We start from the raw sequence: 26,688 nt of genomic DNA, 5'->3' as shown, positions 1-26,688 counted from the left end.
CCTACATACTCATGAGGAAGTGAGCCTAACAAAATAGCAATCTAGTACATTAGGTAAACAAATTTTAGAACAACCCCGGCAACGTAAATTTGTCAAGAATGTTCTAAATCAGTGGAAAGAGAACTATTTCGTCTGGCGGATCACACCTCCAGTAAAGGCATGCACAATACACGTCTAAGCCATGCCATTCATCTATTCATAAAACTACATAAGTACCACTGGTTCAAAATATGTTCATAAACTAAAACAAAAAAAATGTGACGGGATTTCTCTCTTCACTATCACCTTAATTTGCCGTGAAAAATGGGATGTGCAGGCGTCACTCCTTGACATGTGAGGCATCCATGGGCTGACATCAGGAGGGACGAAGCTTCATACTGAAGGAATGTTTCATTTGTTTTTGAGATCACGTTACTACATTTGCGGTTTTAGAATTATTACAGTAACCATTTGAAGCCTGACGGCTGCTGAATTTCCTAGCTCACGGAATGCACGTACATAAGCCCTCCCTTGCAACTGCCAATCGGTTTCATATTATTTACGGAGATGGAAGGAATATGTTACGGTAATCATACGATCATATAAATGCAGTAGCTAGGCCGACTGTAGAGTTCATTTATAAGGAATCAGGTGTACGTGCAACTATTGATTTATTTTTTAAGTGGATCGGCGATAATCAAACGTTTTTATCATGTATATAGTTACGAATATTTATAAGATATCCGTAGATGAGGAAACAAAACGAGAAATTTCCGACTCACTGAACCGAAGGGACATTCTAAAGGAAACGCTGAAACCAGCTTACTGAATATCGCTGATCTGAAGGACTTGCTACCGAACGTCGCTGTCGAATTGCTCGGAATTCGGGTGTTCCTGGGCTCAGATTTCGATATTTCGACAAGGAGACCGCTTGTCATGACATTTTCGTTGGTTTACTCAATTTATCTAGGCAAATCCCAACACGGTATATCAAATTAGGCCCAGAACATTTCTGTCCACCTCCTTTCCGACCCACTGTTCACTGACATTCTAGACTCTCTTGGCTACTCAGGTTGTCGTTACAGAAAGTAAACAGTTTATTGGGCCTTGTTTTTAAAGGAACGCAATGACAACCGAGCAGATTATGTTGCTATGATACCGGAAACTAATGATGCACTATAACAAAGCGCCGCAGTTGATATTTCGGGGGCTACAACAGCTTATTGCCATCCTGGCGCCATGTTACTAGAGGAGTATGCGTACTCTCTTCATGTTCAGGGTACAGACGTGAAGGCGGAAACCTCATGTTTCTTCGAAATATTAGCAGTCAGCTATATAGGCACGTAATGCAGCACGGAAGTGAAGACAGAGGTACTGTAGTTCACCGAAACACTGGTATCCACCTACCTGGCTATATAACCCAGAAGACAACAATATCGCGAAAAATTCCACCACATTTAGAGTGTAGAAATCCAGATAGAGGCATTATGCTTCTCTGAGACTTAACCCAGAGAGAAACAATACTGAGAACACATTTCCTCCCTTCTCAAGTTATACCTATGAAGATAGGGACAATGCGTTTCTCCAAAACCTTGGTACCCACTACCCACTTATGAGGCTACATTACCCACAAGGCCACTATCGGGATCACAGAGCGGCCTCCATATTTTTGGTCACAGAAGCGAAGACAGAAGCAGCATCTTCTTCCGAAACGCTGGTATCCAGTTCCCAAGCTACATAACCTAGAATACCGGGAATATACGCGTCCATTTTCCGGGTACAGAAGTGAAGATACATCTCTACTGCACCTACTGGGCCACACAATCTGGAACAAGCCGTCTCCAGCCTCAGGCACAGGCAGCGTGTCGACACCCGCCACATGACCAACAAGACAATAAGTCAGCAGTCTGGCTCTACAGCGTCGAATTGCAAAGTGGAAAAGAATTCGGAAGGAAGCGGCCGTGGCCTATAGGGATGAAAATCCGATTGCCTGGAGTGACTGAAAACCCCGCTCAAAACAACACTCAGGATAGCCAGTGCCCCAGAAGAGTTTCGAACCCATTACCTTCTGAATACAACATGTGTCTTAAACGTTGCGGCTACGGCAGTTCGTTCGCTAAGACAATATTCATATGCTTCTTCACCTTGGCAACTTCACACAGAGACCGACATTTGTTCTGTGACAAATCATGAAACCGAACCAATACAAGTTGTGCAGAACTTGAGTGGCTTAATCCGTCGGAACGGGGCCCTGCAATCAGCAGAAGGCGAGAGCCATCAATATTGTTTCATTTTGCTGTGGTCGTGTCACTGCTATGATACAGCCAGCCAAAATATTCCCCTCGTTTGCAACATGACCTGCCAACAGAGCGTGACATATGTCACTCACAGAGTCGATCAACTCGTGCAACCACGTACTAGACTCGGTCTCGACCGAGCGACTTACCGACTCCTTGCAGCTCTCAGCTGGTCTACATTTTTCTTATCTCTCTATCTAGATGCCTTGTGGATCTTAGCTGCTTTTTCATTTTTCTAATGTGTACACAGTCGGTATGACGCTTTTAACGGGGGGTCAGTCCGCTGCAGGGTCTCTACATACACACAGACATCCATGCCTTAATTGGGATTCGAACCCACGATCCCAGCGTCCGAGTGGGCGAAGACCTCGCGGCAGGCATTTTCCTTAACTGCAGCACAATATTTACGTCATCATAAACTCCTCTAACAGTGCCGGTTACTGCATGCTGAGTATACAACTTGTTTCAGACTTTAAAATCTTTGAACTTCGCACATAAAAATGTATGTTTATGTTCTTCGTACGATTCTCACATGAAGTAGCGGTTGTCCATCTAAACAGCACCACCCGGTTGCTCTTCGCAGCGAAGAGTCAGTGTGCTCACTGCAAGATAAATGCTGAATTAGTTAAATTCGTCACAACCGGGCGTGTGCCTCTTGTTCTGGAGACCCCCAAGTTTCCTTCCCAAAATTTTGAAACTGCCACTTAATGAGAAAATCGCAATTCCACTATCCTTGTTTGCAATGGTTCACAAAGCTCACGTCTATAGCTGTGTTCGGAGCAGTCGCCTTTCCTGGGCCAGGGAAGTCCAGTCCACGCATTTGTATCCTACTTCTGCAAAAGCCAATTTACACGTAATACACCCTCCCATCTACGTCTTCCTAGCAGCTCTTGCAGCCACCGACATCTTCTATTTTTCTCCACCCTCATATCAGTCATACCCCTTGGGTCATAGCGCTGTAAAGAAATCGCTTTGTGCCGGACAGTTTGAACGGGTGCTCCCCGCCTGCCCCCCAGACGCATACAGTGTGCAGATAATTGGACGGGGATCAGGTTCCCGGCGATATCGTCAGGCTGGCCACTGTCATCACATTAGCGGCCTTCTTGGAATGTCGTCTGCAGCAAACAATTGGTCTCAAGTGCTGATATTCCACTATACATGTACAATGTTTAGAGATCCCAAAGATTATATAGAATTGTTTATAAAAAGTAAAGTTTTCCTTCTGTTTAATTAAATAAGCGCCGCGCCATGAAGACGTATGGGGAGTGGAGGTATAAGCTCCGCCATTCTTGTCTTCGACAATATACAGAACTGAATGGTCAGCTTGACGCCCCGGCTGATTTCTCTCTGGCGGAACAACCCCAGTGCCTGTCAGACAAGAGGTTCAGTGGACCCCAGAGTCGGCTGAAATGAGAAAGATTTTGGCCCTGTCCGTGCAGTTCATGGCCCGTCGCTATACCGCCTGATATATCACGACTCTACACAATATTTAGTTGTACCTTAATTAGTGTGATCTTTAAGAATGAAACAAACTGTGCCAAAGTGAATTTATCTTCACAATATTTGATTCAGGTGTGCAAGACGGGATTACTTTAACATAGGTCACACAGCATGCGCGCTGAATGCTGAGAACGGGCAGACATGTTGGAACCAACAGGTGGTTTCTGTAATGCACCACAGAGGGTGTGGCCTTTGTCTCGGTTTTGGTGTTCGTTACACTACATTCTGCAGCATGCGCAAGCAGTGCCAAAAATGTTTTCGTCATTCTATAGATGGAAAGCACGACAGGGTGCTCAAGGTGTACTAGGATAAATGCCTGCAGTAGCGTTAACCATTTACGCTTTGAAAACACTGCGTTCATACCTGCGTATAGAGTCATACGAAATTAGGAGTCATGGAAATGCCAGACAGGATCTGATCCGAAATAATTTCCTGGTAATCGAATTCCATTCTCACGGCCTTCTCCCAGCACTTAACCCTTTAAAGACTGAATTCATTCTGAAAAATATATAGGAATTCAGTTCGTACCTCACAGGAAGCATTACGTCTCCGCTACAGAGACCAACCGGGTTAATGCTGTCGGGGAAATAATATGTTGCTTGTTCTAAGAATCACATGGAACACATAAATACACTGTGTGGGCAGAATGCAGAGTTTATGATTGTTAAAGCAGATGGTATGTATAGTAACCATTGGGCTTTAAAGGGTTTATATATAGCTTTTTATAGAACAAAAAGGATCCCCATTTGTCACCATATCCCCCCATTGTAACCTAAGACAACTGTAGCAATCTTAAATGGTTTCTTGTATAAAAAAGTTACATGTGCAGTGTTGGTGACATACCGGCCTTCCATATTTGCATGGCCGGTTCGCTCCTCTAATGTTCTGCAGTGTGATGTGAGAAGTACAGAATCAGGCGCCATTTTCACAACATAATCCCCCATATCATCCAGAAGTGTGTTTCCACAGCGTTCTGGTCTCCTAACTCCCCTTAACTTTACAGAAGTACTGACCTACTCCGAAAACAAGAAGTATCAGATATAGAGTGTCCGGATGAAAGGTATCCAAAATAAAAAATTATATCTCGGAAACTATCCGGTTTATGTCTTCGGAAAGGAAAACCCTGTAAGTTTTTTCTTTTCCCATTCCCGGCTTAAGCGCATGCGCCGCCACATTTCTGCCACCAAGTTTGGAATTACTAGGACAGAGAGAGGGCTGGTAGATAGATCAGCAGAAGTGGGTCAATTGCTTGGCCCCCTAGGTTTCCAGATCTAACCCGACTGAATTTGTTTTTGTGGGGTTATGTGAAGAACATTGTCTACCAGGTTAAGAACAAAGACCTTCAACACCTGAAAGCCCGCATAAAGAACGCTGTGGCTACGGTAACACCAAACATGCTGGATCGTCCGGATATTTGTCGTGCCACCAAGGGAGCCCACGTTGAAATTTATTGAGAAAGTTATGTACTCAGAAAAACTTTGATAGTTTCCCTTTGTAATGGCGTAACCCAATAATGTGTATAATAAATTCTTTCTGAGGTATAATTATTTTATTTTGGATACTTTTCATCCGGACATCCCGTATACAGTTACATCATCTGGGAGAGCGTAGAAAGGAAAACAAAATTATGGTGAAGTGATTTTGTGTGCTCTATCCGCTAATTAGAGCAGATATCTTGTCACAGGAGTAACTACGGAGTTTTCTATCTCTTGAGATGTAACACGCTGCAGTCCTGCAGAAGTCAACCGAAGTTTCGGTGGGTAGCATTGCCTCGATTTTGAATCCTGCATGAAGATGGTGGCGATATGGTCCTCCGAAACGCTGGTTGACTTTCACCGGACTGCAAGGCATTACATTCCAGACGATAGGAATCTTCACAAATATTTGCTTGACTTACCGAAAATTCTTAGCAGTGATGAAAATTTTGCTCTGATACTAAGTGTATGGAAGATTGGTTTTAAGGTGGTAAGTTCTTCGCTTAATGAGTGACGCTTTCTCAACTGAATATCCCTTTCAGTGTCGGATTGTGCAGCAATATGTGATTTAATCCAATTTCTGCACTGTCACAACATTTGCTCGTCTGCACTGATGAGAACCACAGAAGGCTTCACCCTGGAGCAGCCAATTTTTGATCCGAGACTTGAACCCAGGACATCTTTAATAGAAGCAGCAGCACTGCAATGCGTAACCCAATCGCCACGAGTTCCAAGTCTACTGTGTCTGTGCGCTTCTCACTTCGGTCACCAGGAAGCCTGCTATCCTCAGGGACTTGGTGCCGGGTATGGAAACATGTTCCACCGAAACGTCGACAAACTAATAATTTATACCAGACCACATGACGTCACATCCAAGAAGACAGTATTGCACCAAGTCTGAGGCGCCCCATTGTCTAAGACGCAATGTAAACAAATAATTACTCATTCATTCAACATATGACGTTATTAAAACATTTATTCAAATCTGTACTGTTCTTAGTCAGTTTTTTTCGGTAGCCTCCGGAAATAGGATCCTTGTGGGGGGGGGGCTGCTCCCAGTTTGAGAAACTGTGACGTAACAAAATAACTATATGGAGCTGACCTTTTGTTGAGAAGCCGCCAGTTGAGCAGCTACTCAAGAACTTCCCAAAACTTTATGCAACCCGAAAGTTCATTATCGTCTTGACAAGAGCCATCTATTGGTCCCTATCCTGAGTCAGATAAATCCAATCCATGCCACCCCATACTATCTCTCTAAGATCCATTTTAATAGTATCTACCTGACTACGTCTTTGTCTTCCTAGTGGTCTCTTTCCTTCTGGCTTTCCCACCGATATTCTATATGCATTCATTCCTCTTCTCCTCCATTCGTGCTACATGTCCTGCCCGTCATATTATCCTTGACGTGATCATTCTAATTATACTTGACGAAGAGTACAAGTCATGAAGCTATCCATTGCGTAGTTTCCTTCAGCATCCTGTTATTTCATCTCTCTTCGGTCCAAATATTCTCCATAGCACCCTGTTCTCAAACACAATCTATGTTCCTCCCTTAACGCTAGAGATCAAATTTCACACCAGTAGAGAACCACAGGCAAAACTGCTGGTTTGTACGTTCTTTGGCAGGAGATGAGAAGGTAAAGTGTTTTGAGCTGACTGATAGCAAGCATTACCCGAATTCACTCTGCTCTTATTTCCTCAAGAATCAAATTTTGAATTGTTTCTGTCGTTCCGAAATATTTGAACTTGGCTACACTTGTAAAGCATATATTAGCTGTTTTATGTTCTGAATTGTCCTGCATTCTGGTGACGAGATATCAACATACTTTTTTTTGTTCTAAAATGGATCTCCTTGCTAAGGTCCTTTAAAATTTGTTTTCTTTATGGTATGTATGTCATCTCCCAGTAGATTCATGTCATCAGCATAAACCGACAGATGATGTGCCCCATTTCATTTCAGCCCCGCCTAGACCTTCCTAGTGGCAAAGTTTAAAAGGAATTGACCATTTTGTACAGGAAAGGAATCAGACAAAAATATTTATGTATACCGACTTACATAATTACAATTATGAAGACTTACCAGAATAATCTCATTAATAGGGAACTTAAATGTTATTTGGTTTCCCAGTAACACCGAACAGATATTCGCAACACACTGTTAAAAAGTTGCGAATTGTAACAGCTTGTCACTACAGACAGTGAATTCTGAAACACGATTTCCGGGTTGAAATACACCGCAGTAGCACCGATCTGAAAACGCGTGTTGTAGTAGATTATGTTGTGATCTGGTTATTTTGTGACGCTTTATCAACTGCGAGGACATGTAGCACTGGGAAGAAAGTGACAGGATATGAATGGGCAGTTGGAGACAATATGAGTGGAAGCGGTCATAACCGCCATGCCTAGAGGAGCTGAATAAAACCACGAAGGCATCATTAAGGCAGGATTGGATCGCAACTCAAGTCACCTTCGTGAAGAGCGGGTTATTTGGACTGTGTGGCTGTAATTTGTGAATGGCAAGAAGATACCGGTAATTGTACTTCCGTCCAACGCGTTTAAGTTTAATTCTCACTTCAATACGTGCAATTCAACCCTGTAGTATCTGTACACATTTATTTCAAACTCTTTCCGTAGAATCTACGTTTTGTTGCGTGACCTTGGTATTTTACGGTACTATCGCTAAAACATGGCTGAACTATAGACGAACAGCTTCCAACGATACAAAATTGGCTACAATTTTACAAAGAAAGACACAGAGTGAAATAGTTCGCGTCATAAATTTTAGCCCTAATTTTATTATTTATTGTTAAAGTGTGACGATAAAATTTGGAACACACTGTATATTGCTGTGAAGTTTACAAAATCCCACTTAAGGATTCATGTATAATATTATAACTGGAATTACTTCTGGCACATAAATGTAGACTGTTGTGCCCCAGGATATTAATGCATATACTTTTATCCAACAAGGGGTCAAATTTTTGTTTTATTTATTAGAAAATAATTAGAAGTTTTATAAATTAGAATACGTCGGGTGAACCACAAGTTGGAAACCCGCCGGAAGCCAGAGTTGAGACGCCGTACATTCTTTTTCGCCATCCGGTGTCAGTTGTANGTAAGATTTGAGGCTTTCACGGCGGTGACTATGAAGAAAGCAGTCTTCTGGGATTTGGCACCGTGTATATGTGGTGTTAACCGACGTTTCGGAAGAACAAATCGCCTCCATCTTCAGGATAGAAGAAAGAATATAATAAATCTGCAAGCGAAGAGACCGTGAGAACCGGTAAAAGTAGACTGGTCTGCTTTTACCGGTTCTCACGGTGTCTTTGCTTGCAGATTTCTTATATTCTTTCTTCTACCCTGAAGATTGAGGCGATACGTTCCTCCGAAACGTCGGTTAACACCACATATACACGGTGCCAAATCCCAGAAGACTGCTTTCTTCATAGTCACCGCCGTGAAAGCCTCAAATCTTACATGTGAGTAACTTGCATGTGTTCGGATCACTGATTGTTGTCAATATATAATTTTAGTTCAATGATTTGGGTTTAGTAACAGATTTTCAGAGTAAAAATTGGCCAAAAGAATTTAGCGTATAAACCTTGATTCATGGATTTCTAAAGAGTAATTTTTTATGTATTGAGTGATTATGATTTTGATTTATCAAGTGTTGAGTAAGATGCAAGTGTTTGGTTCAGTAATTAAGCTTAGGACGTAACATTTGATTCACTGATTGCTTGTTAGGAATTCTGGTTCAATGGACAGGAGGCTGGGTGGACCCCGGAGCCAGTCTCTATGCGGACTGCGGATTTTGCTGACAGTAATAACAGAATATACAGCCTGTTACAGTCCTCATTAAGAGCTTCCGATAATGGTTAGTATTGTCATCTCTATGCAATGCTCACTGTTAGAATTACAGTATCGCTATTGTTACTTCCTACGCAACGGCCAACTGTTGGGGCTACAGTACCGCTATTGTCGCTACCTACGCAACGGTCTGTTCTAGCGTTTCCATACAAGTGACTCTTCTGGATTCCAAACACGTTACAGTATAATACTAAACTGACATAGCTGTAAAATTTCACTTCCTAAAACGTTCTCTTTTTTTCCCTGTGCAATGGCGAGAGGCTGATTCTGCGACAGAATGGACGGTTGGCTGCAAGTAGCAAAATGTTGCCAACCACTGCTGTAGATGGGTATGGTGTCTGTGAGACTACACGGTGTCACGTCCAAGAGACCACTACTCTCCATCTGAAAATTTAGCTTAACGTATTAATTCTGCTGTGTTCCATACTCCCGCTCGGGCCTAATCAACTCGAAAATCGTAAGTTCGAACACCAACTGTTGATGTGTTGTATTTTCTTATCTGCTGCTTCTTACAGCTCTCATGCTTTGTTGCGCTTCATGTGACTCGTGCTGAGAATTAGTAAAAGTGGCTTATCTGACACTGGATTGCCACCTGCATCCTGTGGTCTGCAGTTGGTGGCCGGAGGGAGAAGTCGCTAGGAGGTGAAGCCACTGTGAGAAAATGTCTACAGGGAAGAACCGAAACTATTTTAGCTTAAGGGCGACCTCTGGCCCTGCAAGATGGATTATTAATACACACGATCACAAAATCTTGTACTTACTTACTTTCTTATGGAGCTGGGATATTCTGGAGGAACCGCCAATTCTGCAGCTACTCAAGAAAATCCTAGAATTTTATGGAGCACGAAGGTTCATTACCGTGTTCACAAGAGTCCTCCACTGGTTCCTATCCTGAGCCAGATCTATCCAATCCATCCCATCCTATTTCCCTAAGATCCATTCTAATATTGTCCACTCACCTACGCCTTGGTCTTCGCCGTGGTCTCTTTCCTTCTGGCTTTCCCACCAATATCCTATATGCATTCCTCGTCTCCCCATTCGTGCTACATGACCTTCCAACCTCATCCTCCTTGACTTGATCATTCTAATTATACTTGGAGAAGAGTACAAGTTATGAAGCTCCTCATTGTGCTGTTTTCTCCGACCTCCTGTCACTTCATCTCTCTTCGGTCCAAATATTCTCCTCAACACCCTGTTCTTAAACACCCTCAATCTATGTTCCCCCCTTAATTTCAGAGACCAAGTTTCACACCCATACAGAACCACAGGCAAAATTGTAGTTTCGTATATTCTAATTTTTAAGTTCTTGGACAGCAGACGGGAAGACAAAAGGTTCTGGGCTGAATGGTAGCAAGCATTACCCGAGTTCAATTTCCTCTTAATTTCTTCCTCAGTTAGGTTTTGAATTTTTATCGTCGTTCCCAAAAAAATCTGAACTCTGACACCTTTTCAAAACATCAGTTTCCTATCTTTATGTCATGATTTTGTCCTGCATTTTGGTGACGAGACAGCAACATATACTTAGTTTCCTCTGTGTTTATTTCTAGACCAACCTCCTCAATTGCGCCCATTAAAGTTTGTGTGGCTACAGATTCAGAGGTCCGGGTTCGATTCCCGGCTCTACCAGATTTTCTGAGAAGTAGTGGATCTGGAACGGGATCCACTCAGCCTCGTGATGATAAATGAGGGGCCATTTCAAGGAAATAGCGGCTCCGGTCCAGAAAACCGAAATTAACGGCCGTGGAGATTCGTTGCCCTGACCACGCGACACCCTCTATCCGCTAAAGTTGGCACTAACTTTGCCGACAAGCGGTGGTCGCTCGGTCGGTATTGTAGACGTACCACTGACACCACCAGCTTTATATGTAATCAAGATTTCTTTTTATAGTAATTAAGCATAGGATGTAATTAGGAACATTCAAGGGTGACTTAGCCCGATTCTTGGTTTCAAGAATAGGGTCTGCTTCACTGCTACAACNGCTTTGTTGCGCTTCATGTGACTCGTGCTGAGAATTAGTAAAAGTGGCTTATCTGACACTGGATTGCCACCTGCATCCTGTGGTCTGCAGTTGGTGGCCGGAGGGAGAAGTCGCTAGGAGGTGAAGCCACTGTGAGAAAATGTCTACAGGGAAGAACCGAAACTATTTTAGCTTAAGGGCGACCTCTGGCCCTGCAAGATGGATTATTAATACACACGATCACAAAATCTTGTACTTACTTACTTTCTTATGGAGCTGGGATATTCTGGAGGAACCGCCAATTCTGCAGCTACTCAAGAAAATCCTAGAATTTTATGGAGCACGAAGGTTCATTACCGTGTTCACAAGAGTCCTCCACTGGTTCCTATCCTGAGCCAGATCTATCCAATCCATCCCATCCTATTTCCCTAAGATCCATTCTAATATTGTCCACTCACCTACGCCTTGGTCTTCGCCGTGGTCTCTTTCCTTCTGGCTTTCCCACCAATATCCTATATGCATTCCTCGTCTCCCCATTCGTGCTACATGACCTTCCAACCTCATCCTCCTTGACTTGATCATTCTAATTATACTTGGAGAAGAGTACAAGTTATGAAGCTCCTCATTGTGCTGTTTTCTCCGACCTCCTGTCACTTCATCTCTCTTCGGTCCAAATATTCTCCTCAACACCCTGTTCTTAAACACCCTCAATCTATGTTCCCCCCTTAATTTCAGAGACCAAGTTTCACACCCATACAGAACCACAGGCAAAATTGTAGTTTCGTATATTCTAATTTTTAAGTTCTTGGACAGCAGACGGGAAGACAAAAGGTTCTGGGCTGAATGGTAGCAAGCATTACCCGAGTTCAATTTCCTCTTAATTTCTTCCTCAGTTAGGTTTTGAATTTTTATCGTCGTTCCCAAAAAAATCTGAACTCTGACACCTTTTCAAAACATCAGTTTCCTATCTTTATGTCATGATTTTGTCCTGCATTTTGGTGACGAGACAGCAACATATACTTAGTTTCCTCTGTGTTTATTTCTAGACCAACCTCCTCAATTGCGCCCATTAAAGTTTGTGTGGCTACAGATTCAGAGGTCCGGGTTCGATTCCCGGCTCTACCAGATTTTCTGAGAAGTAGTGGATCTGGAACGGGATCCACTCAGCCTCGTGATGATAAATGAGGGGCCATTTCAAGGAAATAGCGGCTCCGGTCCAGAAAACCGAAATTAACGGCCGTGGAGATTCGTTGCCCTGACCACGCGACACCCTCTATCCGCTAAAGTTGGCACTAACTTTGCCGACAAGCGGTGGTCGCTCGGTCGGTATTGTAGACGTACCACTGACACCACCAGCTTTATATGTAATCAAGATTTCTTTTTATAGTAATTAAGCATAGGATGTAATTAGGAACATTCAAGGGTGACTTAGCCCGATTCTTGGTTTCAAGAATAGGGTCTGCTTCACTGCTACAACGACTAGGCAGGAAACACCCCGCAGTGTTTTCCTGGAAATTCATTTCGAAAGTTGACCGGCGGGATCCTTTGGTAAAGTTACACTTGACAGGTTTTGAACCCCGTGATTCAAAAGTGGGAAGGACAGCAACCCACGCTACTGGTATAATTTTTCAAGCAGCTGTCAAAAACGACGTTAGGAATTTAAGGTCCAAAGTCCCAAACTAAAACTAGGAGAGATTGGAACAGTGAGAATTAACTCCCTAAATTCAAATTGTTCCAATCAGCCGAAATTAGGGTAGTAACTTGGTGGCGGAGTTGAAGCTGTGAAGATTTCTCGCTTCAAAGCAGAGTCAGTCTGCTGGAGCAGTCTCTGAACAACTCTCCAAGTGTACAGCCGAAAAATTAGCATCACTGGCAGTTGGGTTTAAAAGTCAAACTTAAAACAGAATTATGTTTAAGTGTGTTACGGGAACAATCTCTGAAAAACTCTGCAAAATTTAATGTGAATCCTAATTTTTCTTAAAAGTTTAAGTGAAAGTGTAATCACTTCTAAGTGTTGTGCTAAAAGAAGCAGTCGCTAAATAACTAGCCAGGGGTCCCAGTCACAAAAGTTTGAGTGATTTTAAGTTGGTTTAAGGGATTATGGACAAGTGCTGTTACATGTATATCAAGAACTGCTCATTGAAGTGTGTGTGGTAGTGCCTAGCTATAAACACTCTTATCTTTCCCGCTGACGCGAGGCCCGTATTCACCCTGAGACAAAATCTCATCGCTCTAGTGCGAATGCAGTAGCTATCACCTTTAGTTTCCAGTTCTTCCCCCCTTTTTCCTGAAAAGTAAGCCTTTACAGTAAGCTTACTGGTGCCCAGCATTCATGTAACCCATATCCCGCAAACAATTATCCACAACACCAACAAAAAGGGAAGAACTGGATAAGAAGGACGCAGCACCAACCTGCAAACTCGGGAGTACCAACAGGTGAGAGGGAACGGCTAGAGGAGCAGCTGCAACCAGCAACCAAGGGGCCAAAGAACTGTTATACAGAGGGAAGGTGGAGCCCAACGTGGAAGCAAACGGACTAAAAACCACGGAGTTTCTTTGTTTGTTTTGTGTTTTTCTTTATGGTATCTACATTATCACCAGTAGATTCACGTCATCGGCATAGGCCAACAGCTGATGTCACTCGTTTAATTTCAGTTCCACCTGGTTTTCCTGGACCTCCTAATTGCATATTCTAAAGCAGAGTAGAAAAGGAGTGGCGATAATGCATCTCGTGCTACTGTTGTTTATTAGCTGTAAATAGTGCAGCTAAACTTTCAACAGCCAAGTGTGTGACACTGAATTTGTAACAACTGCAGAACTCCACATGTAACGATTGAGAAATGTCTGATAGTCACTTTCCTGGAACACAGGGGGTGAGTATCTGCTGATACCATTCAGTACGGTGTGTGTACTTACATTGGCTACATCAAGGGACACTTTCGGGCAGAGGGCGAGAACTCGCAACTGGTGAGTAAGTTTAAAACCCGGCAATCACAACATTTCATTCCCTTGCACTCTACTAACAACATCGTGGCAGGGTCCTCGCGCAGACAAGCTTGACCCAACAATGGACCGCATACCTCATTGATTTCAGCAAACCTAGGACACAGCATTGTTTATTATTACAACCAAGGATGGCCAATCTATTTTTACGCTGCGTGTTTCAGGGGTTTCCAAACTCAGTACATGAACGGTTATGTTGCCTTCGAAATACTTTTAGCTCGGATAAATAATTAGCGTTCTGCTACCGAGAAGTGAGCAGAGACGCAAGTGTGTATTCTTGTACACGGTTCCTCGTTGTTGTACGGCTGTAACTACACCGGAGTGGGTTGAAACGGTTTAGTAAAACCTTTCTAAATACTCGTAATATTTACACTCGAACAGACACATCATGACAAGGCCTTAAATTGTTTTGCTTAGACGAATTTGTAGAACCCCACTTCATATGTACCACCTAACGCTAGAGCGTGGTTTGGCCGCGCGGTAGCGTAGCTGGTTGAGGCACTATGCTACAAGCCGGAAGGTCGCGGGTTCGATTCCCGATGAGATCATTTGATTTTTCAATTGACCTAATCCTTGAATCCTCACTACGGCCCTGGAGTCGACTCAGTCTCTAACAGAAATGAGTACTTACTTACTTACTTACTCATGGAGCTGAGCCCTTCTTGAGGAGCCGNTTTTATGGAACCCGACGGTTCTTTACCATGTTCACAATTACCCTCCACTGGTCCCTATCCTGAGCCAGATCAATCCAATCCATCTCATCCCATTTAATCTCTCTAAGATCCGGCTTCCCACAAAATTTTCTTGTTGTTTCAGCTTATTTCTAACACTGCCTCTCTTTCTCATTCCCTCCCCCTTCCAAAATACACTATTTCAGCAAGTATAGATGCTATTGTCATTAAGTGTGTAGCAAGTTCGTCTGTTCCATTGTTACACCTGATAATGGGAACAGATCCAGTTTGCGAAATGTTGTATTCCGTACATAACCTGAACATGACACAAGTAACACCTAGTATCAACTAAAAATGGGCAAGTTTTAAGTAATTTCATCAAAGCTGAACAATAATTGGAAATAATTTTACCTGAGTTTTAGAAGAAGAAACCGGAGAAAGCAATACAGTGCAGCAGTTGCGTGAAAGTGCCTAACTGATAATGACAGTATAAAGTAGAAATATTTCGGAGAAGTAATATGTATAAAAACCTGAGGGCACGGCGCACCAACAGCCCACAAGCATGACAAGAATTTGCGCCTTCAACAATGCCCCCTGCAAAAAAGGAAAAAAGCAAGAGGATGATGAAATATAACATTTATTCCCTTACTTCTGTCTTAAGGCTTATAAAATAAATGTAATGTGATTTAAATGGATTTTTATTTTCCCTTTCACTCTTCTGTTCCACTAAGTGTAATGTGCAACAGGGCTGTCCAACTTCTAATTACCTAACAGTGGAGTACCAGTTGCCCGCTTCATAAATGTACGTATCACTGTTTTTGAAATCGAGTGATAGGAAACGCGAAAATGCAGAGCGCGTAATGAGTCTGTCCAGCAGCTCATAGGTCGGCTGTGTTACTAAATGCTTGCCGGAATGGTTCGATGTTGTATGTGACTATGGAGTCATACTACAAGGGACGGACAAAAACATGGAAACGCCTCGTGAAATGCATGCCTGAATTGAAGTGTTTATTTTATCGACGTTCGTAGGTGACGCTGAGGTATGTGCCCAGCACCACTACCTGTACAACCTCCACAATATGTTGCAAGCTTCATTTGTTGTCGAGACTGTTCTGTGCAGGTTTCGTGCATCATGTCACAGCTAACAGAATTCGAACGCGGGAAAATTGTTGGGGCCCGTATGGTGGGTGCTTCCGTAACCAAGGTAGCCGAGGTTTCTGGTGTTTCGCGAGGCACAGTATCCAAGATTATGACCGCATACAGGAGGACTGGAGAAAAAGCACCCGATAAACAGTAGTTCCAGACTCCGTGGGAAATAAAAAATCATATGGAATATTTAGTAATCACTTTCCGTAAATTCCCCGCTCACTTCACAGTATTCGCCACCAACTGATAGAGGATAAAAGCGTTAACGTATATTTAGGCTGGGGCCACACGAGCGCACAAAATCCGTCCTTTGTGACACGAGTCACAATCGGCCCGCGTGACGAAAATATTCTCTCGTATTAACGGGAATGTTGACTTCTAAACCTGTCAGTCTGTTGTATAACGGCATCACAACGTTGTGAGTTGTGCAATGAAATGGAGGATCTCGTTTCCAACAATTTCTTTTTGTAAATTCAATGAGAAATAAAGAAATTTCTGACGTATTTTACGTACATTTTACTAGTTTTTGAGCCCCCCTGTATTTATGAGCGCCATGTATATGAAACTGAAATGGAATATGAAAATAGATAATTTCATTCTGACTTACGATTACAAAATTTGTAGTCCGGAAAAGTGTTCAAAGAATTTCCCCCACATTCGAGCCCAAACCATTTGTCTTGATATTTGATATTTTGGGTGCTAACAATTGTCTGTTTTATTAAGGGAGGAACATAGACTGAGGGTGTTTGAGAACAGGGTGCTGAGAATATTTGGGCCGAAGAGGGATGAAGTGACAGGAGGTTGGAAAAAACGCCATAATGAGGAGCTTCATAACTTGTACTCATCTCCAAAGTGGGCAGGGTATGTAACACGAATGGAGGAGAGGAGTAATGCATATAGGATATTAGTGGGAAAGCCAGAAGGAAAGAGACCACAGGGAAGATCAAGGCGTTGGTTGTTGGATAAAATTAAAATTAGAGAGATAGGATGGAATGGGTTGGACTGGATTGATCTGGCTCAGGATAGGGACCAGTGGAGGGCTCTTGTGAACACGGCAATGAACCTTCGGGTTCCATAAAATGCTGCGAAATTCTTGAGTAGCTGCAAATTTGGCTTCTCCTCAAGACGGGCTCAGCTCCATAAGTAAGTATTGTCTGTGTATCCCAGCACGTAGGCCTATACAGAATATCAGGTATTGATTCTGCTGTTCTGTCAGTTCTGAGATGTACTTTGAAGGACTAAACACATTCCATTGTATACGAAGGTCGTACCGAAAATCATGAGCAACTTTTTTTTGCATGTAACCTGGGAACGGCAGACGAAAGAGAGTATGGTCGTAAGTGGAACCAGCTGTTGTGTTAACCTTGAGTGTCTTGTGACGTCAGTTGCATGCATCACGTGACCAGTATCACTCCTGCCAAAATGGCCGACAACGATATGTCGTTTCGCCAGCGTGCTGTCATCGAATTTCTTGTTAAAGAGAAAATCCCTGCTGCAGAAATTCACCAGAGACTTCAGCGTGCTTATGGAAGTGTGTGCATGGGTGAGAGCAGTGTTCGAAGATGGGCGAAACATTTTAAAGATGGGAACACCAGTATCGAAAATGATCCTCGGAAGCGGTCCTCCTCGAACAGCCTCAACTGAAAGCAACAAGGAAAGAGTGGATGAGATCATTGAAGATGACAGGCGTGTGACCGTGGACACAATAATCCGAAAACTTGGAATAGGGCACAGTGCAGTACAGGAGATGATTGAAAGCTTGGGCTATAGGAAAGTTTTTGCTCGTTGGGTCCAGCGGTTATTGACCGAAGACCACAAAGGTCAGCGAAAAGCCATCACCTCAGAACTGCTGCAGAGATATCGACACGAAGGCGATGATTTTTCCTCTGTATTGTGACAGGTAACGAAAGCTGGTTTCACCATTTCGAGCCTGAAAAGAAACGGCAGAGTATGGAATGGCACCATTTGCATTCTCCATCAAAAAAGAAGGCAAAGACAGTACCATCATCTGCTAAGTTGATGGGCACAGTCTTCTGGGATGCAGAAGGGTTTATTCTGGCCAAATTCCTGGAACCTGGGCAAATCATCAATGCTGCTCGTTATGTCCAGACGCTGCACAAGCTCCGTCGTGCATTGCGCGATAAACGTCCGGGACGAAACCCCATCATCCTGCATGACAACGCTCGCCCCCACGCCGCTCGCCTCAAATTGGAAACAATTGCAAAGATGGGGTGGGAAGTTCTTCCACACCCCACCTATAGCCCTGATCTGGCACCCTCCGACTACCATCTTTTCGGATATGTGAAGGATCAGCTGCCTGGACAACGTTTTGAGACAAGGGAGGCAATTCAGAAAGCAGTGCGTCAGTGTCTTCGGATGGCTGGAACGGAATTTGACAGAAGGGGAATTTTCAAACTCCCAGAACGCTGGGAGAAATGTGTACAAAGAAGTGGCGATTATGTGGTTTGTCAGTAATAAAGCATGTTACTTTACAAAAAATTGTTACTCATGCCTTTCAGTACGAATCTCGTATTTATACTTCCAATTATTGAATTCTAAAATCCTGTCACTTTTTCTTGAAAATAATTACTTGTGCAATAAGATGGATTACTCATTAATCCCACTGATAGACACAATAGTACATTACCCCCCAAAATCTTATGTTAATGAAGGATTGCATAAATGTCTTAAATGGATTTGGCATAGTACACGTACATGTAAATCGCGTGATCCTTTATTCTATGCTGCATGATACTCCTTGCAATATAATCTAATCAGAACTTGATTTCATATACAAAGAAAGACAATAATATGTAAAGAAAGGAAGAGGAACAAGATAGATTTAGCGGAACATTGCCTGCAACCGCTCACAGCGCGGACACTGGAATGACGGCATCAGATTTCCACACGTCAGAGGAAGAGTATTAGGGACGCCAACTTTTTGTCACACACATTTCAAGACTGCAAGATCAACACAATGAAAACTTTCCTAACTATTTTGGAACTGATATCATTTCATGCCTTCCTGGAGGTCAGTCATGCTAAATCCTTCAAAGCAGGTGAGTACCGTACATAATTAAGTTGACTCTGCATGAAGTGCATTTTCTTTCTCAATTTACATAATCCTTCTACCTGCACTATGGCTCAGGGGTCGACTCAGCCTCTAAGTGGCCCCGCAGACGGTTCGTGCCTCCGTTTTGCTTGCGCAATTCTAAGACGTCAGGTAAGACGGTCCGTCTTAGCGTCCGTTTTGCCTGCGCAGGTCTGAGACGTCAGGTAAGACGGTCCGTTTTAGCGTCCGTTTTGCCTGCGTATGTCTAAGACGTCAGGTAAGACCGTCCGTCTTAGCGTCCGTTTTGCCTGCGCAGGTCTAAGACGTCAGGTAAGACGGTCCGTCTCAGCGTCCTTTTGTCTACGCAGGTCTAAGACGTCAGGTAGCATTTTCGTCCCTGTACCGTCTGAGGCTTGGCTTGAAGTAAATCTGTCAGCGACTGAGTTTTCTGTGCGTGTACAGGCATATCTGCGAGCAAGTTGCAGAGTGTGGGGGGCCTACAGTTTTAGCGTCAGTTTTAACTAATCGTTCCAACTGTGTACTTTGATATGTCAGACTTGAGAATCGTACCCCCAGCATTTTTGAGCGAATTCATTCAGCTGTACCGTAGTAATCCGTGTTTGTGTAAGATCAAGAGTAAAGAGTGTTCTGATAAAAGAATTGTTGCTTATGAACAGTTACGAGTTAAGTTATCGGAAATCGATTCCGAAGCAACAGAGGAGTCGTTCATGTGGTCTGACTGTGTGTCACATTGCATCATTCTTTCTGATACGTGGCGCTACCAAATGAAGAAGGTGTAAATAAGTCTCATTACTCATCCTTAAATAATTGTACCCATCACCCTGTTCTAGACTTAAATCTTTCAGTATATTTATATGAGAGAGGTCATTTCGTTCAAGTAACCAAGCCTTTGCCCATTTTGACCTAGTCCTTTTCGTTTCAGGTTTTGATCTCAAAGCTAACGCTAGAGCGGTGTAAAATAAAAGTTCCCCCAACATGTCGCTCCGTGCACGATCCACGAAAACTGAGCGCAAGACTGAGAACAAAACGCAATGTCTGTGTCCTCTTCAGCGTTCCGTCTTACCTGACGTCTTAGAACTTCCCAGGCAAAACGGACGCTGTGGGGCCCTTAGGGCTGACAACCTCACCCCCATCTGTGATCCGATTGTCTAANCCTCGACGTCTGACAACCCTATGGGCCTCCAAGGCCTGTTACAGGGATAGTTTTACCTGTTTCTTTTACTTACTTACTTACTTACTTATTTACATACTCATGGAGCTGAGCCCTTCTTCAGGCGCAGCCAATTCTGCAGCTACCAAAAAATTTCCAAGAATTTTATGGAACCCGAAGGTTCATTACTGTGTTCACAAGAGCCCTCCACTGGTCCCTATCCTGAGCCAGACCAAGCCAGGCCACAGCATCCCATCCTATTTCGCTAAGATCCATTTTAATATTGTCCACCCACGTATGTCTTGGTCTTCCCAGTGGCCTTTTTCCTTTCCCACCAATATCCTATATGAATTCTTCTTCTCCTCCTTCGTGCTTCATGCCCTGCCCACCTCATCCTCCTTGATCTGACCATTCTAATTATACTTCGAGAAGAGTACATGTTACGAAGCTTACCTTTTTCTTTCACCTCGTTAAACTCTCACACTGAGATCTCAGCCGTGAATACCTCAAAACCCATACATAATAACTCTTGCTAGTACTTACTGGTTTGTGCCGCGCTTATGCTGGGGTTAGGAGTTGGATTCCTACTTAGGGCCCAGATGTCCACCTGTGTTGTAGTGGGATGTCACAGGTGTGTCAATAGGCTACTTCCGAGAGATGCATTCTCGCTGATCGCAGGAAAGGTCATATACCGACTTTATAATTCATTCTAACGTTGAGACGTGGCAGCGCCATAGCTCAAGCGGTTAGTCGCTGGCTTCCCACCCCGGCGGCCCGGGTTCGATCCCGGGTCTGGTCAAGTGGAATTTGTGGTGAACCAAGTGGCGCTGAGGTGAGTTTTCTCCGAGTACTTCGGTTTCTCCTTCCAATCTTCATTCCACCAATTGCTCCACAATCACCCTCACCTATCACCTGGGGCTGGTATAATAGGCCAGAAGTGGCCTCAGTACGAGGGACTTAGTCCCACCCCACTAGCAATAAAAAATACAATAATGTTGAAACGTAACATGCCCAGTCAGTAACAGAAAGAAGAAATTTGACAATAAATCGCTCAGGATTTATTAACCTGCCTTAAGAACACCAAGTCTCCAGCCAGAAGCAACGGCTTGCGTACTAGTACAAATTAACTGACAAATTTCATGTTAGGTATTACTGGATTTTTTTTGGACTTCGTGGGTCGTCGGTATTCTAATGAACACTAAGAATACAAGGTTTCGGAAATTGGATCTGTTTCCATTCTCAGGTGAGAGGGCGGAGTCCAAAACCTCAGTAATCCCAAGTACTGTACGCCATCGTCTCAACCCTCTAGAATAAACGTTACGTTGTTCATCAAGTCAAGAAACTTCATATTTTAATAAAACTCGAAGGTTCATTTTTGTGATAATTACGAGAATTAACGCCGCGTTTATTTAACGATATTCTCAGTAACTCTGAGAATGTAGCGTCGAATTAATGGACGACAGTGAATAATGAATTGGAAGGAACGTGGAAGGAAGCAGTCTTAGCCCTGTTTAAGGCACTATCTAGGAATTTTCCCGCAAGGAATGAGGAAAACTACGAAAAACTTCATTGTCCCAGCCGAGATTCGAACCAGAAGACTATTAAGAATAATTGCTGCTTGAGACAATTTTCTTGGTGCTACGCCATGTTATTTACTAGATATGTGACGACGTTTCGGAGTAACCTGATACCTCTAAAACAATATGACATCGCATTTCTGGAGACAGTGGTCTTAATCTTCCTTTCACAACGTAAAATCTGAAGAGCACAAGAAGCCACCAGCACGTATTCTGAGCTAATTCAATTAAGTTCACATTCCCAGACCCTATTTCTATAATAACTACTTTAATATTATCCCGCTTCTAAGCTTAGGCCTTCCGCGTAGTCTCTTCCTTTAAAGTTTTCGGGATGAAACGTCTGTTTTACTCGCCTCCCCCTTGTGTGCTATACATTTGCACACCTCGTTCCCCCTTATACAATTGTGTTAATGGTATCTGGCGAAGAGAAGCTATTCATTTCATATTTCCTCCGTTGCGTTCCGAAAACAGAAAACCCTCATTATAACGGACTAATTGGGGGGGGGGGGGGAATATCGCCGACATCTGCTATAACCGAGTGAAGGGGTGTTCACGGAATTACACAATAGAATACATAGTCAATACACGCAATTAACATAGAAACACGAAATGTTTTCATGTGAAGGGTTTTATATTCTATTTCTTTTTGTTTTAAATAGTTTTCTAACTACAAAACTTTCTCATTGCCTGGACACCTCTAGTCTTTTTCTTAGTTTCTTGGGGTGGGGTGAGACTGAGTCCATTTTGTACGTCAGCCAATAACTGGCCTCTTTTACCAGTCCCGACGATACATGATGAACATGGAACAGTCGGTGGAATGAAAACTGTCCGGGAAAACCGAAGTATTCGGAGAAAGCCTGCCCCAGTGCCACTTTGTCCAACACACATCCCCGGGATCGAACGCGGGCCGCCGCAATGGGTTTTTGATGTTGATTCGGTTCTTGCCTATTTTTATTATTGTTTCAGTGAAAAAGCAGCAGCTTGCATGGGATTAATCTAAAAAATTTGAGTCCAACAATGCGAGAAAAAATTAGTTCTTGCTTTTCCAAACAACGACCTGCATGGCTCATGTGTTACACACACAAATCTATGAGCACGGGAAGGTTACATCTGTCAATCCGTATATTTCCTTTTCTCGAAAACGCTGAAGATGTTTTGATGATATTTAAGTCTAATAGCGGAGGACGTCTCACATGAGAAGATGTCATGATAATCTAATTTTGAATCGAACCGATTTAATGTAGCACTAGTTCCACTTTGTAGCACATTTAAATTTAATTCCTAAAATTTTTAAACAGTACATCATCACAAAACCTGTAAAGATCCCATTGAAATCTATCAGTTTTATCTGAACACTTTCTTTATATTTAATATACAGAATGTCCCAGGAGGAAAGTCAGCATTCTGGGAGGCTATGGTGTCGGTCATTCTAGGCTAAAAAATATATATGTAGATGTGTCCTATTCCCAACAGTGCACTGTACACTGTACAGAGGCAGCATCAGCACGCTATAATCCTCACACGAGTTGCGAAGTGCATTGATGATGACAATGGAATTGTCGGAAATGTATTGCACTTGGTAAACTGTACCAACTTTGTCACTTAAACAGTACATACTGGGAATAGAAACAGTACGTGATATCTGTTTCTTATCAACAGTTTTGGAACTGTACAGTGAAATAGCTCTATCTCGGAAACCGTCCGGAATAGGACACATGTACATATACAATTTTTGCTTAGAATGACCGATACGGTGTTCTCCCAGAATATTGACCTTTCCTCCTGGGACACCCTGTGTACTGAAGGAAATAAGAAGAAAATTATTTTTTGAATCTTAAGCAGTGTGATTAACTTCGCAACAATTGGTTTCTGTTCGAAATGTAGGAACACGAAGTCCTATAGAATACAGAGATTTTTTTTGAAATACATTTGAACTTCACTGGAGTATCCTAAGAAGATATGACTTAATGCAGGGACACTTATGAATTATTAACAAACTCCAATGAGTCGAGTCCTTCTTAAAAACTTAGTAGTTTCTCAGCTACTGAAGAAATTCTCGCCTCTTATATAATCCGAAGGTTTAGTGCCGTGTTCATAGCAGCCTGCCTTTGGTCGCTATTCTGAGCCAGATTATTCAGTGCAGACTCTCACATCTTATTTCTTTAGGATAACTTTTAATATTATCTTCCTATCTATGCTCAGCCCTGCAAGTGGTCTCTTCAATTCAGATTTCTTGACTGAAATTTTGTATGAATTTCTCGTCTCTCCATGTGCATTCATGTCCTGCCCATCTCACCCTAACAATGTTGGAAAAAGGAAAACATTATGTTGCAGATTACATGCGCATGCACGCACGCATACACACACATACACGGGGCCGTTCAGAATAATTTCACTGCATTTTTTTTGAGGCTTTATTAATAGAATGTTAATCGCAGAAAATTACAAGACCTTTAAAAATGGCGGTACACCAATGTCAGTCTGTACTTGTTGGAGATGCCCAAAATGTCCACCCAAACGCAGTCCACAATGCTAAACAACGAAGGGCAAACAAACAAACAAAACAAACCCCGTGGCCTGTAGTCCGCAAGAGAACTATATCGACCGAGCGGCCGCCGCTTGTCGGCGAAGTTTGTACCAACTTTTGCGGATAGAGAGTGTCGCGTGGTCAGCACAACGGATCCCCACGGCCGTTAATCTCGCTTTTCTAGACCAGAGCTGCCATTTCCTTGAAATGGTTCCTCAGTTATCCACACGAGGCTGAGTGGACCCCGTTTCAGACCCACTACTTCTCAGAAAATCTGGTACCGCCGAGAACCGAAGCCGGGACCCCTGGATCTGTAGCCAGGAGCTCTGTCCAACAACGAAGTGTAAATAGTTCAATATATTAATTTTATTGTGGGACAATCCTATGTATGTGTGTCTGTGCACGCGTGCGTATTGTTATATAAGTAGTTCCTTGAACTTCACTACAGAGACTGAAGCACTGAAAGGAAATTAGGCATAATAACGTACACACTTTCTAGCACTTTTTGTGCTGATATAAATTTTGTTACAGTTTGTCCAAAGGTATGCTGACGTCTGTTATTGTTGTTATTGTTATTATTAATTAAATGTCTACAATTTTGAGTGGGGGGAAGCAGTAACGTAGTTGGTTGAGGGGCTATGCTACAAGCCGGAAGGTCGCGGGTTCAAGTCCCAATGAGGTCATTGATTTTTTTTTAATTGACCTAATCCTTCCAGCCGCACTATGGCCCTGGGGTTCACTCAGCCTCTAACAGAAATGAGTACCAGGAATTAATTAAAGAATTTTCCTGGGGAGTAAAGCATGGCCGGCGCATAAGGCTGACAACCTTACCGTCATCTTTGAGCCGATTGTCTAGATAATGTGGGACCCTCAACGTCTCACAACCCCACAACCCTATGGACCTTCACGGCCTGGTACAGGGGTAGTTTTACTTTTTTTTTTTAGTAAAATTTTGAGTGCCACATTGAAATATCTTAATTTGTATTACATTTTAGGCTGCAGCATTCGAATAAACAACGACTTGCCAGAACCCCAGCCATTGCTTCTAATCCCAGGAGGCGGTAAAAATGGGAATGGATTCTTTTTGCCAGAAGATGGTGATGACACTGTTACATTTGCTGTTGGCAAGAAGGTGCTCTTAGCCTGTTCTGGTGATAATAACTGTTTGGTCTACAGTGGTTCTGGGACTAGAACTGCACTTGCAACCCGTAGCTCTGATACTACATTTTATATAAGCCAAATTCCTTATAGATTTTCAGAGTTTGCATGTAGAGGATAGCCTTACCATGTTGCCAGCAGATCTGGCAGTAAATGTCATGACGGCACCAAAAGCCACATTGAGATTTGTTTTGCAAGTTGAGTCAGACTTTTATAAAATAACAGATATCTGTTTTGATGATATTCAATTGAAGACTTTGTATAGTAACTTCACATTTGTGTCTGGTATTGGTGGCTACCAAGTAGGATTTCCAAGGCCAAATTTTATACAAGATAACTTCTACCCTGAGATCTCAGTTGACAATCTCTACTCAAGAAACATACCATTCTTGGTTCAACAGAGTTAGCTGATAAATATATTGCAGAGTCATCTGACTATTATCTAGCCAAGAGCCACTACACAGCCAAAGCTGATTTTGTTTATGGTTCCCAACAGAGCTACTTTCCATTTTGTAAACGTTTCCCCACAGTGGCAAACTTTCAATGGAGCAAATTGGAATGCACTTGAGATGAGTGTACGAACCTATGCTGACAGGAATAAACTCAATCTTGATGTGAACACTGGAACATATGGTGTTGCAACATTACCAAATGTTAATGGCATTGAGAATGAGTAGTATTTATATGTTGATGACAATGACAACAAAGGGATTCCTGTGCCAAAACTGCTCTGGAAAGCAGTGTACAGTCCAAAGACACAGGCTGGTATTGCTTTTGTGGGAATCAACAACCCATATATTTCTAATCCACAAGATTATTTTATTTGTAATGATGTTCGCTCAAAAATTTCTTGGCTACAATGGGATCAGAAAAGTATTGAGAAAGGATATTCCTACTGCTGTGATGTTGATGAATTTAGGTCCACAGTCAGTACCCTCCCAGAATTCAAAGTTAGTGGCTTACTAATGTAATATGTGAACATATGCAGCAGCTGTTCTCTATAGCGGTATCAAATATAGTTCCCAAACAGGACACATGACCATATGCTCTAAAATGCTATAACATCCTCAATTTACATTACACCATTTTTAGTAATGTCCTATGATGTCCACGAAAGCTTCAACAAAATATTAAATATTAGAATATCATCTTTGGGTAGAGAAATTTTCAACATTTTTACACAGCTTATAAAATGGAGTACTTCCATTTGTTCCACTGTTGCATTTAACAGATATATTCAAAAATGCCTTCCCTCTTATTAATTATAGTTATGCTACAACCAATGAAATTGGAAAAATCATAGACAA

At 42.6% G+C, this 26,688-nt stretch overlaps 1 pseudogene; it reads left to right on the top strand.

The window, feature by feature from the left end:
- The first annotated feature begins 18,873 nt into the window (after positions 1-18,873).
- LOC111873664 lies at positions 18,874-26,597 on the top strand (annotated as a pseudogene).
- The last annotated feature ends 91 nt before the right edge of the window (positions 26,598-26,688 follow it).

Source organism: Cryptotermes secundus, unplaced genomic scaffold (genome assembly GCF_002891405.2).
Source record: "Cryptotermes secundus unplaced genomic scaffold, Csec_1.0 scaffold1295, whole genome shotgun sequence".
Lineage (NCBI taxonomy): Eukaryota > Metazoa > Arthropoda > Insecta > Blattodea > Kalotermitidae > Cryptotermes > Cryptotermes secundus.
The sequence above is the reverse complement of the archived record's forward strand: the minus strand, read 5'-3'. Positions and strand labels throughout refer to the sequence as shown.